Source organism: Vulpes lagopus, chromosome 21 (assembly GCF_018345385.1).
Source record: "Vulpes lagopus strain Blue_001 chromosome 21, ASM1834538v1, whole genome shotgun sequence".
Lineage (NCBI taxonomy): Eukaryota > Metazoa > Chordata > Mammalia > Carnivora > Canidae > Vulpes > Vulpes lagopus.
The window spans coordinates 37,035,856-37,049,231 of NC_054844.1; the positions used below are offsets into that span (position 1 = coordinate 37,035,856).

A 13,376-nucleotide genomic window follows, 5' to 3' on the forward strand; every position below is an offset into this window, starting at 1 on the left:
ATAAAGCTGTTACTAAAAAAAAAAAAAAATGTACAAAACATGTACTGAGTTCCTACCTGTGGCAGCTACTGTTCTAGGCCGGGAGGGGATTGTGCAGTGTACAAAGCAGACAAAGCACTTGACCTCACAGAATTTGCAATTCTAGTAAATAAGTAAACAAGTGGAAGTGAACTTCACACTCCTGCAGCCCGACTCTCTCAACTCTCTCTGGAGCCAGCCTGGGGCACGTGCTCAGCTGCACTCCCCAGGACTCTTGGCAGGCGCTGCACCAGCCCAGCTGCCAGGCAGTCCCTCACAGTGCTGCTCCTCCCAGGGCTCCTCTCAGACCCCAGTGCAGAGCCGCTCAGAGGTCAAGGCCTCAGTCCGGGAGTCCATTCCAGGAGCAGGTGTCAGAGCTCTTCACTGACCAACTCCCCTACCCACCCCAGCCTCCCTGGCTGTCTTCCCCTTCACTTTTACCCTTATTCTTTTACTTGACAAATTATTTAACAAGTATGTGCCTGAGGGCTAGATTAGTTAGAATGCTTTGGGCTAAGAGATTCAGACAATTGACTTTTTAAACAATAAGGAAAACTATTATTTCTGGAGTAGGATGTCCCAACTCTAGGCACTGGGCTCTGGCTCCGTTTCTATGGTATTCATTTGGCTCCACCCTCTTCAGGGCATTGTCATTGTCCTCTGGCAACTGCTAGGGCAGCCAGTAACAGTGGGCAGCATGCTTTCCAGGCTATATCTAGCAAGAAAGAAAGAGAAAGAAAACTATCTCCACCTCCAGTGTAAAAATCCATCTTCTCAGTCTGTCAGAGCCAACTTAGATCTAGTAATGACAGTTGGCAGCAGAATGTCATGTGATGATTGGTCTCAACTTTGCTCCGGACCACTTATGACCAAGGAGACTAGAATTCCCATTGTTGATTTAGGACTGAACCCTGGAGGTGGACAAGGAATCAGTATCCTGTGAATTATGTGGACTACATAAGAAGAAGGAAGGGGTTCGGTCTGGTTTATTGTTCATCATAAACTGTTTAGCTGTCTATTCCTTCAGCTCATTCCAGGCACTAAGTGCTTCTCTGTGTGCTAAGGATAGCGGTAGTATACCTTTTAATTGATGGACTATTTTTACAGATAAAGCTGCCTCTAAATCTTCCCCCAAAGAACCATGTGTCTCTCTCCAAGTGGTGGCATTTCAAAATCTCTTACACCCAGATGGGGCGATATTTGAGAGCCACTACCGGACACTACTGATATCACATCCTATAAACAGCCTGCTTTGCTTATGGCAAACCCTGCACATATCCTACAAGGTTCTCACGAACATAGGTGTGCTGTCTTGTAGAAAGTTTCTTTACTTCTGCTGTCATTCATGAAAGGTGCTATAAAATGGATGCCAAATTTTCTGCTAGAAATTTCCATACTTCATTCCCAGGACACTGAGTCAATCACTGGTCAAATTATCAACCTCTGTTTAGAAAGTTCTTTGGACAACTGAGATACTCCCTCAGAAATATTTTAGAGATATACAGATTTAGAACTTGTAGATTATTCATATGCCACTAGAAATTATTTTTAAAAACGCACTTTAGGCAAGTCATAGGCTATTGAAACTTTTTTTGTTTCTTAATTCTTACACAAAGGAGAATTTAAGAGGGTCTTTAAAGTATGGAGCTACTCCACCACCACATACATACGTGCCACAATTTTGCCGCCTACCAAGCGTGTAGTTTCAAGTGGCATCAAGAATGAATATAAGCATTAATTCTAAATTCCACATGTACTGAATCAGAATCACAGCCTACAGCCTAATCTGTAACTCTTGTAAGTGCAAGGCAAAGAGATCTGCCAAGTAGCTGAGAGGAAAGAGGCCAACTGGATAGAAGAGATCCACCATTAATTGATTAAATTTATAAGCAGCAAACGCAAAAATGCTGGACTCTCGGGAAAGTAGTTCCCAAAATAATGCTGAGACCTAAAAACAGCTGATATTATTATTAATACTAATTATTTTATCCTGATTTATTATGTATAAAATTATTTTATACATATTATCTCATTTGGACATCATAACAATCCTGTTAGATGGAGGGCAGGTATTTTCATTTTATGGATGAAGAACCAAACTTTAAGTCCGTATCATAAGGCCCAAAGATAGCAAATTCAGAAAATAACTCACTTCCAGGTTTGGTGGTCTCTGAGCTACACCTGACTCGGACTTGCCTTCTCCTGTGGGAAGCATTTGCGTTACAATGTGCCCAGTGCAAAGAATAAGCTCAAAATTGGTTCTTGCGTGGATGGATTAAAAGAATGGATGAAAGTAAGAAACAAATGGATGATCTGGAGCAAGTTACAGTGAAAACCAGAATTACAATTATGGCAAATTTTAGGAATACGGAGGTTAATAAATATAAACTGTCTTCAAGAATATATGGAGAATTGAATAAAGGCAAAGTTGAGGAATTTTGCCCATTGATTTAAAACTTACCTTTTTCAAAATGTATGTTGTAAACCTTGATTGTTGCTTTCCTCTAAAAAGATCTTTAATGCTCTTATTATTTTATTTTTTATTAATAGTTCCAATTTGTTGTGTTTACTCAGTGCCAGGCACACTGCATAAATTTTCTAGTTTAACCCTCACAATTATCCCATAAGTGGGAATTATATTTGTAGATAAGGAAGCTATAGTTTGGAAGGGTTAAGTAGGTCTCAGCTCAGACAAAAAAAAAAAAAAAAACGTCATGGAGCTGGAGTTAGAAAGGAACATTACCATAACTCAATGCCTTTCTGCTGGGCTAGGCTCTCTTTTTTGGGAGACAGGTTCCTTTAATAAATTTTTTCTAAAGAGCAGATGCAAAAATTATAGTCCTTAGTAGCAATAGCGTTGACCATTATACTTACAAATACATGAAATTTATTTAGCAAAGCTCAAATCTTAATTGCAACTAGTAAATACAAGTTGAAAAACAGTAACATAAGGTATATCTGGGCTATTTCCATCTTTTCACCGGTCATTATGTGCAGGTGTAGTCCACATTTCTCTGATTAGTATTGAAAGCATTCAAGGTATCAGGATTTTAATCACATGCTCCCAGAATACCAAGAAATTCTGTAAATATGTTATTATAAAAATGCATGTACCTTCCCTAGTAACATATGCTGTGTTTGTTTTTGCTTGATGCATAAAACTTAGGAAACTACCCATGAAATTTTTAATACTAAATTTCTTGTGTTAGTAAACCCTAAGAAGCCATTGCTTGTATTTTCAGTACTATCTCTAAAAAGACACAATCAAACAATAAGTTTGGTACAGGAGGGAATTAAAATTGTTCAATAAAAATGTTCAAGACTAATCTGGAGCCATCATCTGAAATATTGCCCCAAATTGAGCATACTCCAGGTGTTCTGTAGCCAGAACAAAACAAACAAAACAAAACACAAAAAAACCAGGGTGCACAACCCTGCCCTCCAGAAGTTTAAATCGTAATGAAAATGGGAAAGGAAAGCAGCCCCAGCCATATGTTTAGTAGATCATTATCCAGGCTCTAGAGGATGAGGTGGCATCAGGAAGACAAACAGGTTACTGTGAATACTTTGAAATCCAGATTCCTTGAGAAGTAAATGTTGCCCAGCCCCTGTAGCCTGGTTGGTGAGCTCTTCAGCAGATGGCTGATTTACCTTTCTTATTTCACTCTTGCCATTAACCTAAAAGAGGGAGAATTCTCAATTTCCAAACCAGATGTGCATGACTGTTTAGCTCCAAAAAAATACACAGAGAAATAGCTGGTGACTTTCTCGTTAGTAGTCAATGGTATAGCAATGAAGACTGAGGTTTCTTTTTGCAGCTAAAAAGATGTGACTTTAAAAAAAAAAAAAAAAAAAGATGTGACTTTTATTCCATTTGAAAGCATTGAAGATTCCTGACTCTACTAAGGGAAAGAAGACTGAAGAATACATCTTCCCATGGAAAATTCTGCCAAAACAATTTCCTTCCCAATTCACCTGTACCTCTTATTACTAGAAAGAGCCATGAGTTGGGGCCACCTCAGAAGATGGTGCTTTTTTCCTTAGGAATGTGATCTGCCACAGAAAATTTGCATAGGCTTAACTTCGAAGGAAGAAGATGAATAATAAATTTAACTAGCCAGTGCTTTTCTTGAAATGTATCTGAAAGCAGATGACAGATCTCCATAATCAAACTACCACCCACGCTTGGATTTTACACTATTTTCTCAAAAGGGGAATGTACTGATTTGTAACTGAAGTTGCTTATAAATACATGCAGTTATTTTTATCTTGTTTTCTGTGCTGGATGTGGCTTTTGCCTATATTTAAATTAGTGAGAAAGAGCTGCCTTTGCAAGGGAAAATTTATAATTCATTACTGATGTGTCCTACTAATCGCCCAGAATAAATTCATTTGTGTACTGTCAACACCAAGAAGGGCTTCTCCTGGCCCAACAGATTTAGCGTTTTCTTTTGCTTCAATTAACAGAACTTTAATGTGAGATCCTTGCAACTAATGGCTAACTCATCTGACTGCAAACTTTTAAAAATATTTTAAGGATGGTGTGAGTCCAGCTTCCTACTACTTACAATGTAATGCTATGCACAGTATTTCAAACAGAGGCTAGCTAAATTAAAATGTTATCTTCCTCTATCCCACTGACTGTTTAGGAAGTCTATCTATCTGACTTCCCCTTTGATTTGATTAAGATGACTCATTCATGGAGCATTTACTGAGTAGCTACTATGGGTCAGGTACCACAGATACAAAATGCATATAAAAATGTGTTAGACATAATCCTTCCCCCTAGGAGAGAAAAGTCTAGTCAGAGAGGCAAACACATAAACAAGTGAGTAATTACAGAGTGCTCTAAGGTCCCAAGAGGAAAAAAGTAAAGTATTCTGATAGGGAGGTGCGTGTGGGAAACCTTTGTGGGGACTGACATTCAAGCAAAGTCCTGGAGAAAAAAAAAAAAGCAAAAATTCAACAAGTGCAAGGTGGAAAGGGAGGTATGACCAGGGATGGTCTGGGATTGCTAGTGTTTGCTGAGGCTGGAACACAAGGGTGTTAATTAAAGCCACCTTGGATGTATTATGAAAGATTCAATTGTCATAGTTTACTAAATGTTACTTAAGTTGTTGACTATGTCTTCATTTTCTTTTTTTTTTTTTAAGATTTTGTTTGTTTGTTTGTTTGTTTGTTTATTTATTTATTTATTTATTTGACAGAGAGAGCGCAAGCAGGGGGAGCTGCAGGCAGAGGGAGAAGGAGAAGTAGGCTCCCTGTTCGGTGGGGCTCTATCCCAGGACCCTGGTATCTACGGCAAACACTTAACCAACTGAGCCACCCAGGCACTCCTATGTCTTCATTTTCTAAAGAACTTTAATAACACAATGCTACACACAAAATAAGAACTATAACAGGGCAGCCCCAGTGGCCCAGTGGTTTAGCGCCGCCTTCAGCCCAGGGTGTGATCCTGGAGACCCAGGATCGAGTCCCACATTGGGCTCCCTGCATGGAGCCTGCTTCTCCCTCTGCCTGTGTCTCTGCCTCTCTCTCTCTCTCTCTCTCTGTGTCTGTCGTGAATAAATAAGTAAAATCTTTAAGTAGAAAAAAGAACTATAACATAGTTTACTGATAAAAGGCAGTAAAGAACAATTACAAAAAATAAGCATTCATTTCAACAAATATTGGTGGGCTGTTAGGATTTTTATTTATAATTTATTTATTGTTTATAATAATTATATATTTTTATCTACATGTATATATTTATATTTAAATATATATGTATTTAATGTATAATCTCTATAATGTATCATAAAGATAAACATATAATGTATAATGCATATAACAATATAATGAATATGTAATAAATAATAAAGTAGGAGTCTTTTTTTGGCACCCACTATATTCCAGGCAATGTTGCAGCTTTCATGGAGACAGAAGTAAACAGAGGAGACCCCTGCCCTCATGAGACTTACATTACAGGGCAATCAAGGTAACCAATAAATGTAACATAGAAACAAAATTATGTAATGCTTAAGAGCCTTGGGGAGGTATTGAACCATTAATTACAATAAGAAGTGTATGGGTTTGTGTTTCCTGGTGCCTGCTTGCCCTCTAAAACCAGCCTAATCATTATAAACTGTAAAAACATTAGGTTTGTGATAGATTCATTTTTGTAGTTTTCATAGTAAATACCTTATTCTGTAGTTACTATGTAAAATGTAAACTTGAATAACAGTATTAATGGTTAATTTCTTAAAGAGAAGCAGTAAACTGCCATGGTGGTGAAGAGCAAACAAACCACCTGCGCTCATATCTCATAGCTGAGTGGCCTTGGGCAAGTTAATTAATATCTCTGCATCTCAGGTCCCTCATTTGTAAATAATAATAACAATAATAATACTCACCTCATGGAGTCGCTCCAGTTTTAAATGATATAATACATATCAATTACTTAGAACAGTACTAAGCACTAACAAGCACTCAATAAATGCTACCCACCATTATTATCAAAACTTTTTTTAGACAGGCCAGTGATTGAAGTAAGTTGAATTCTCAAAAAAAAAAAAGTCATAAAGAAAATATGTTTTGAAGGACTTTCTCTTTATTTGCAGCATATACTGTGAGTGGGCATAATATTAAAAAATAAAATAAAGGGGAAAAAAGCTCCCAGAAGAAAAACAAAGGGTCTCTTGTCCCAGCACAGATTTAGAGGCTAGTTGACCCAGAGTTTGGGGGTTCTTCCTATAGTTACAACATGTCACCTTTCCTGGACAGAGGAGTAAAATCACTTACCATTATGATAATAGGAAAGCAAATGATTTCCTACTTTCATCAATAGTGCATCTTTTCCAGTGGATTTAAACTAGCTCTCTGCTGTTAGCAGTTGTTTCTCTAGTGGTTCCAAAGCTTGTTTCTCTTATAGCACTTTATTTCCATGCATTATTCATACACATGTTGAGAAGCCAGCATAATAAGGTGATTTCTCCATTAAGCTTTCATGTAGTCAACTTTACACATTCAAGTCAATAATTAGTTTTTCTCTTCTTAAGAGAGCTGGAAAGGCTTCATAGAGGAGATGATATTTGAGTTGGATCATGAGAGAAACAGGATATAGGAGTAATTTTGTAGAGAAGGGAAGGTTCAGGAAGTGGTGATAAATTTGAGGTGTAACATCTGCAAGGTTTGAGATAATATTTCATTCAGAAATGATCAATATTAATATAATTGGTCATCTCTTGTTGGCTGTTGCTAATATAACTTCTCTGTTACCACTGCCTCCCCTTCCCCAACACAGGCACATACAAATGCATACTATGCATAAGCATGGAAGATATGTTTTACATTTGAAAGAATAAAGGCAGTATTTGGTGAGGAAAGAACAAAAAATGGAGAAGAAAAAAGCATATAAAAGAATTTTATTTATTTATTTATTTATTTATTTATTTATTTATTTATTTGAATCTAATCCTTTTAAAATAAATTTTGTGCCCTCCTTAGACAGAGGGAGGTAAAGACAATCTGATGTATCTCTTCAAGAGTAACCTGTGAGATCTGGACACAGAGATGGCCCATAGACGCAGGCAACAAAGCACAGCAGAAAGCTATAGCCATTCTTCCCCTTATGCCCTACTATTAAGACCTCAGTAACAACTGGTGCCCAAGGTAGCTCCTAAGGCTTCCAACCACTCCAAATAAACAGAGCATCTCAGTAAAAAGTGGGGTGTGTGCTGTGCAGATGTAGCTCAAGACCATCTCCTAAGCCGCCTCTTCCACTCAGACTGCCACCATGAAGCTCCCCCTATAAAGAGAGTCTGGGGAATAAAACAACCTGGGAGGTACCTGGCATAGACAGAATGTTGCTCTTCTCCAAGTGGTTTCACATGAATGAGTACTAGGGCCAGATGCAAAGCGTGAGCACAGCTGGCAAAATAGACTAGTGTGAGCACTTGTGAGGCATCATGTTGGAAATTTCTAGAAATAGATGGAATTGCACTTCTGCATATTTTCAGATACAATGGCTAGTGAAAAACTTGTACGAAGAGTGGGAAGGGTGTTGGTTCAGCAATTTTCTTACCTTGATTCAACATATCTGTATGATGTGCCATGTGCTAGCACACTATTCTAAGCACTGGCCATATTCGTGTCTTTGTGAGGCTTTTATTGGAGCAGATCACAGATACAATTTAAAAAGTAAATTATAAGACATGTTAGCAGATGAGAAGTGCTAGCATAAGAAAATAATAATAAAGCAGATGAAGGGAATGAGAATTACAGGGGTAAGCATTGCAATTTTAAATGACAGTCAGGTGACATGTGAGCAAAGACTTGATAAAAGTCAGGAAGTGAGCCCTGCCAATAGCTGAAGAAAGAGCATGTCAGGCAAAAGGACCAGCCAGGACAAAGGCCCTGGGACAGGATGTGGCCAGAGTGTTTAAAGAAAATCAAGGAGACCAGTGTGGATGTTGAAGAATGTTGAAGAGTGAGTAGGGGTGGGAGGTGGGTCTTATTATTCTTGTGCTTACATTCCTGGTAGAACTTTTGATACTTTAAGTCATTTCAATATTTTATAGTGTTTGCTTTACTGAATGTAGATAATATAACCAATACAATCCACTTACCCAGGTACACATAAATTGCAATACTTTGCAAAAAGCTGAAAATAAACAAAGATAAGGGTGCTGCCATCATCCCCTTCCACATTGTGGAGCTGTCATTCTTCCCTCAGGATACATCACATACTATATATGATCTGTGACTATCTGATATCAAGTGTGAGTGTTGGCATCAGTTCATAAAATGATGTTAATAACAAATATTTTAAATTAGAATAAAGTGTAATATTAATGCAAGTTCAAATATATTCTTCTAGTCTGCCCATAGCCCCTGCTCACCCTGATGATCTTGGGTGTCACTATGATACCTCTCTTAGAGAAGCAGAGACTGATGGCCCCCAGTTCAGGCTGAAGTATGAGTCCTGGGAAACTTCTGGGCTCCAAGAAAGGAGGAGTTTGTCCATGAATTACAGAGGATAGGGGCCAGAAAAGTGACACAAAAGGTACCATTCAAGAAAGAAATTAAAACACAAAATAGGACAATGTGTCTAAAGAAGCTGCCAGTCCAAGAAGCAAACGCAAGCTCAGAAAAGTCCAGAAAGCGATAAAGAAACAGAAACTATAAAAATAGCTTATTCTTTCCTGTGCATTTAAAAAAGTATCTAATCCCTGAGAGAATTAGAGTATAAAGTTTATGACAAAAAGAAAAGATTTTGGAGAATTCTTGATCAATCAAAGACCGTTTTCTCCTTCACTGCTCATCCCCACTTCTACTCCCAGATAAGGTGCCTGTTTGGCCCAAACTTTCCCAGTTTTAGCAATGAAAATCCCACATCTCCAGAACCCTCTTGATTTCAGGAAAACCATGACAGTTGGTTACCATACTCTCAGATTACCTTTAGGTGAACCATTTATGGTTCACAGACTTGGAATAGGGGGAGCATCAGAAGAGAAGTAAAATAATTTGATGCTGATGTGGGTGTTGAAGAACTAGTCTCTGCAAAGGAAGAATAATGAAAACCTAAAAGAGATTTGGGAAATCCAAGAGCAAGGGGACTTATGCCTTCCCTGTGAGATAAAACCTAAAGAAGTGATAAGATGCCTTGGTAATGCCAGGCAACATGGTTCAGAAAAATAACAGAAACAGGTTTGTGGTAAGTCTAGGCTAAGAGAAACTGAAACCACCTGAAACAGTTGCCTGCTTTCTGCATGCCCAAGAGGAACTTGAAGAATCAGATCCAGGAAGCCTTGAGATTGAACATAAGGAGGACACAACAGTGTCCTGTATGGACCACATAGGGAAGGATGGCTTATCAACCTAATGGACAACCAAGGACCATCTGGGTAGATAAATGATGGCCCAGGACCACCTAAGCCCCTTCCCCTTGCCTGCAAAACCTTGACACGCCAAGGCTCTTGGAATTTAGATACAGTTCTGGTAAAGACAGAGTAGTAGAGGGAGGGCATATATATGACTAGAACAACTTAGAATTCACTTGAGATTTCTTTCCCTACCATCTAGCATAAAAGGACTTAAAATACAAATGAAATTCAATTATAGAAAAATTAATTTATATTTCCTACACACCTGAGTCTGTGTCCTGAAGTTTATAATTTTTCTTTCTCTAAGATGTGTGCATACACACACATCTGGAAGCATACACACCAAAGGATAAACAATAGTAAACTTTGGAGAGAGCAGTTGGCTGATTTTGAGGACAATGTAGTTTTTTACTCTTTATGGTTCTGAATGTTTAAATTTTTACAAAGACAAATTTATCACTGTATAATTAAAAATGAAAGAAAATACAGGGTTTTTCCATAAGGGTGGCATATGCTTATTTTATTACTGTTGTGCTGTTTATGGGCAGATCAGTGACAAACAATTAAGCAACGTAAGATCAATCTGAGAAAAGGTGAAAACCCAATGAGAGGCAATGATTAGAATGTGACATGGACTGTAGACATAGAGAACAGCCGAATTTTTGCTATATTTGGATTTGGGGAGTGTTTCTGTAGGCTGATAGACTAGAATGAAAATATAAACAACTTTTATAGTAGAAAGGAATAAGGTTTACAAAGCAGAGAATGATTTGACTCAAAACCAACATTCACTGGCCCTCTATCAGTTTCATCCTCAGCAGCCTTGGGGCAGCATTCAACACTGGACCATCCCTCCTCCCTGAGCTGCTCCTCTGCCAGATTAGGGTCTGTCTCACCCTTTTTCTCTGGGCTCTCTCCTGTGGCAGCTTCCAATCAGCCCCATGGGTTCAATTAGCACTTTCAAGAAGATGATTCCCAAAGTAGTATCTCTCGAGGTGACCTCTCTCCTGGGTCACATTCCTCATATCGAATTCCCTGCTAACATAGCATCCCATCCTAATATATAAAAAACAGAATCTATAATTTCCCTCATCCTCCTGTTTCCATTCCTGTTAATGATACTACTATTACTCCCATGTCATTTGGATCAAAACCTCTTTACCCTTCATCTCTTTCCCTCTTCATACAATCAGTTGCTCATCTCTGTTGATTTTCCTTTGTGTGTTCCCCTCTTCTCCTTTTCAGCACATCTTCCTACTTAGACCACTAACCTTCTACCTCGACTACTGTAATAGTAGTAGTCTTCCAAATTCTGGCTAGTCCCCTCTCTAGAGAAAACCAGAATGCATTTCATACAGTGCCAGAATCTCATTCAACACAAATTTATTGACCTCCTGCCCAAGCATGAGACACCATTCTAAGCGAATGTGAACCAGGAGTAATTAAGACAATATTCCTACTATCTTAGAGCTGACATTTTAGTGGCAACAGACAATAAACAATTCTAGACAACAGACAACAAACAAGTGGTCAAATAAGTAAATAAGACTTTAAAAGTCCCATGAAAGAACAATAAATGTGGGGGATAATGCATTGGGAGTGGAATTGACAACTTCCCAACAGTAGTGAAGACAGACCTCTCTGAGGAAACTACCCTTGGCTGAGACCTGACTGAGATGAGACTTGCCTCTCAGAGCAACATATTTCAGGAAGAAGGTCTACAAAGAGAGAAGTAAGCAGGGCCCAGCTCATAGAGAGCCTTGTAGAAGTCGGGATTTATTTATGTGAAGGAAATCCATTAAAAAGTTTTAAGCAGTTGACATATCATCTGATTCGATTCAATTTCTTAAAAGATTACTCCAGCAACTAAAGGGCTGGAGTATGGAGGGCCTGTGTATGGAGTATGGAGACTTGGAGGGCCTGTGGCATGGGAAGATGGAAGAAAAGAGGAATGCAAGAACTACTGAAGTTGTCCAAGTGAGAGATGGTTTGGCCCAGGGAGGCACGAGCAAAAATGTTAAGTGGTTTGGATGTTGAGCCAAGAGGAATTTGATAATGGATTTACTGTGAGGCATGAAGGAAATCCTGGATGCCTCCATGGTTTTGGCCTGAACAACCATATGATGAAGGTCTATTGACTAAGATGGTGAGTGAAGAGTAGGTTTGGAGGGCAAGTGCAGAGATGTGTAAAGTTTGAGATGCCTATTAGGTATCTATGGTATGATGATATTTTAAGGGTGCTTTTCTTATATAATTTCTAACTTTTTACTTTGAAAAATTTCAAATATACACAAAAGAAGAGAGAATAATATAGTAGGTTCCCATATATATACCCACCATCCAGCTTAAACAACTATCAGTATTCAGCAAACCATGTTTCATCTCTCTCCCTAACATTCAGTTGCCCCACCTACGACCTCACTCCACCCTATTGGTGTATTTCACATTAATTTTGAGATATTATAGCATTTATCTGTATTTTAGATAAGTACCTTGGTATATATTTTTATTTTATAACATATCCATAAAACTATTTTCAAATCTAATAAAATTACTATTAATTTCTTCATAGCAACAACTATCTAGTTATTATTCAAATTTTCCCAATTACTGGAATAGAATAGAGACCTCAGAAATAAACTCTTGCATATACGGTCAAAAGATTTTCAAAAGGGGTACAAAGACCATCCAATGGGGAAAGGATAGTCTTCTCAGCAAGTGGTGCTTAAAAAATTAGATATCCACATGCAAAAGAATGAGGTTTAATACTATATGCCAAAAAACTCAAAATAGTTCAAAGAACTAAAATTAAGAGCTAAAACTATAAGTCTTAGAAGAAAACAACAAAGGAAAATCTTTCTGACTTTGAATTTGGCAATCATTTCTTGGATATGACAACAAAAGAAAAATAAACAATCAGACTTTATCAAAATTGAAAACTTTTGTATATCAGAAGACATTAACAGTGAAAAAGCACCTCGTAGAATGGGAGAAAACATTTGCAAATCATATATCTGATAAAGAGTTATTATCTAGACTATATCAAGAACTTCTTCCACTCAACAACAAAAACAATTAAAAAATGGGCAAAGGAATTAAAAAGACATTTCTCCAAAGAAGATACATAAATAACCAATAAGCACAAAGATGTCCACCATCACTAATCATTGGGAAATGCAAATCAAAACCACAAGGAGATACTGTATCATGCCACCAGGATGGCTATTATCAAAAATTCAGAAATAACAAGTGTTGGTGAGTATATGGAGAAGTCGGAACCCTTGTGCTTTGCTGGTGAGAATGTAAAATGGTACAGCCATTGCAGAAAACAGTACAGTGATTCCTCCAAAAACTAAAAATAGAAATACCATATGATTTAATAATTTCAATTGTGGGTATATACCCAAAAGAATTGAAAGCAGAAACTCAGATATTTGTACACTCATTTTCATAGCAGCATGGAAACAATGCTGGAAGGGTAGAAACAGTACAAGT

General features: G+C 37.9%; 1 long non-coding RNA gene across 1 annotated transcript in view; it reads right to left on the reverse strand.

Moving 5' to 3' along the window:
- The window catches only part of LOC121479655, an 89,081-nt gene that overhangs the window by 597 nt on the left and 75,108 nt on the right, over window positions 1–13,376 (reverse strand). The window lies entirely within an intron of this gene.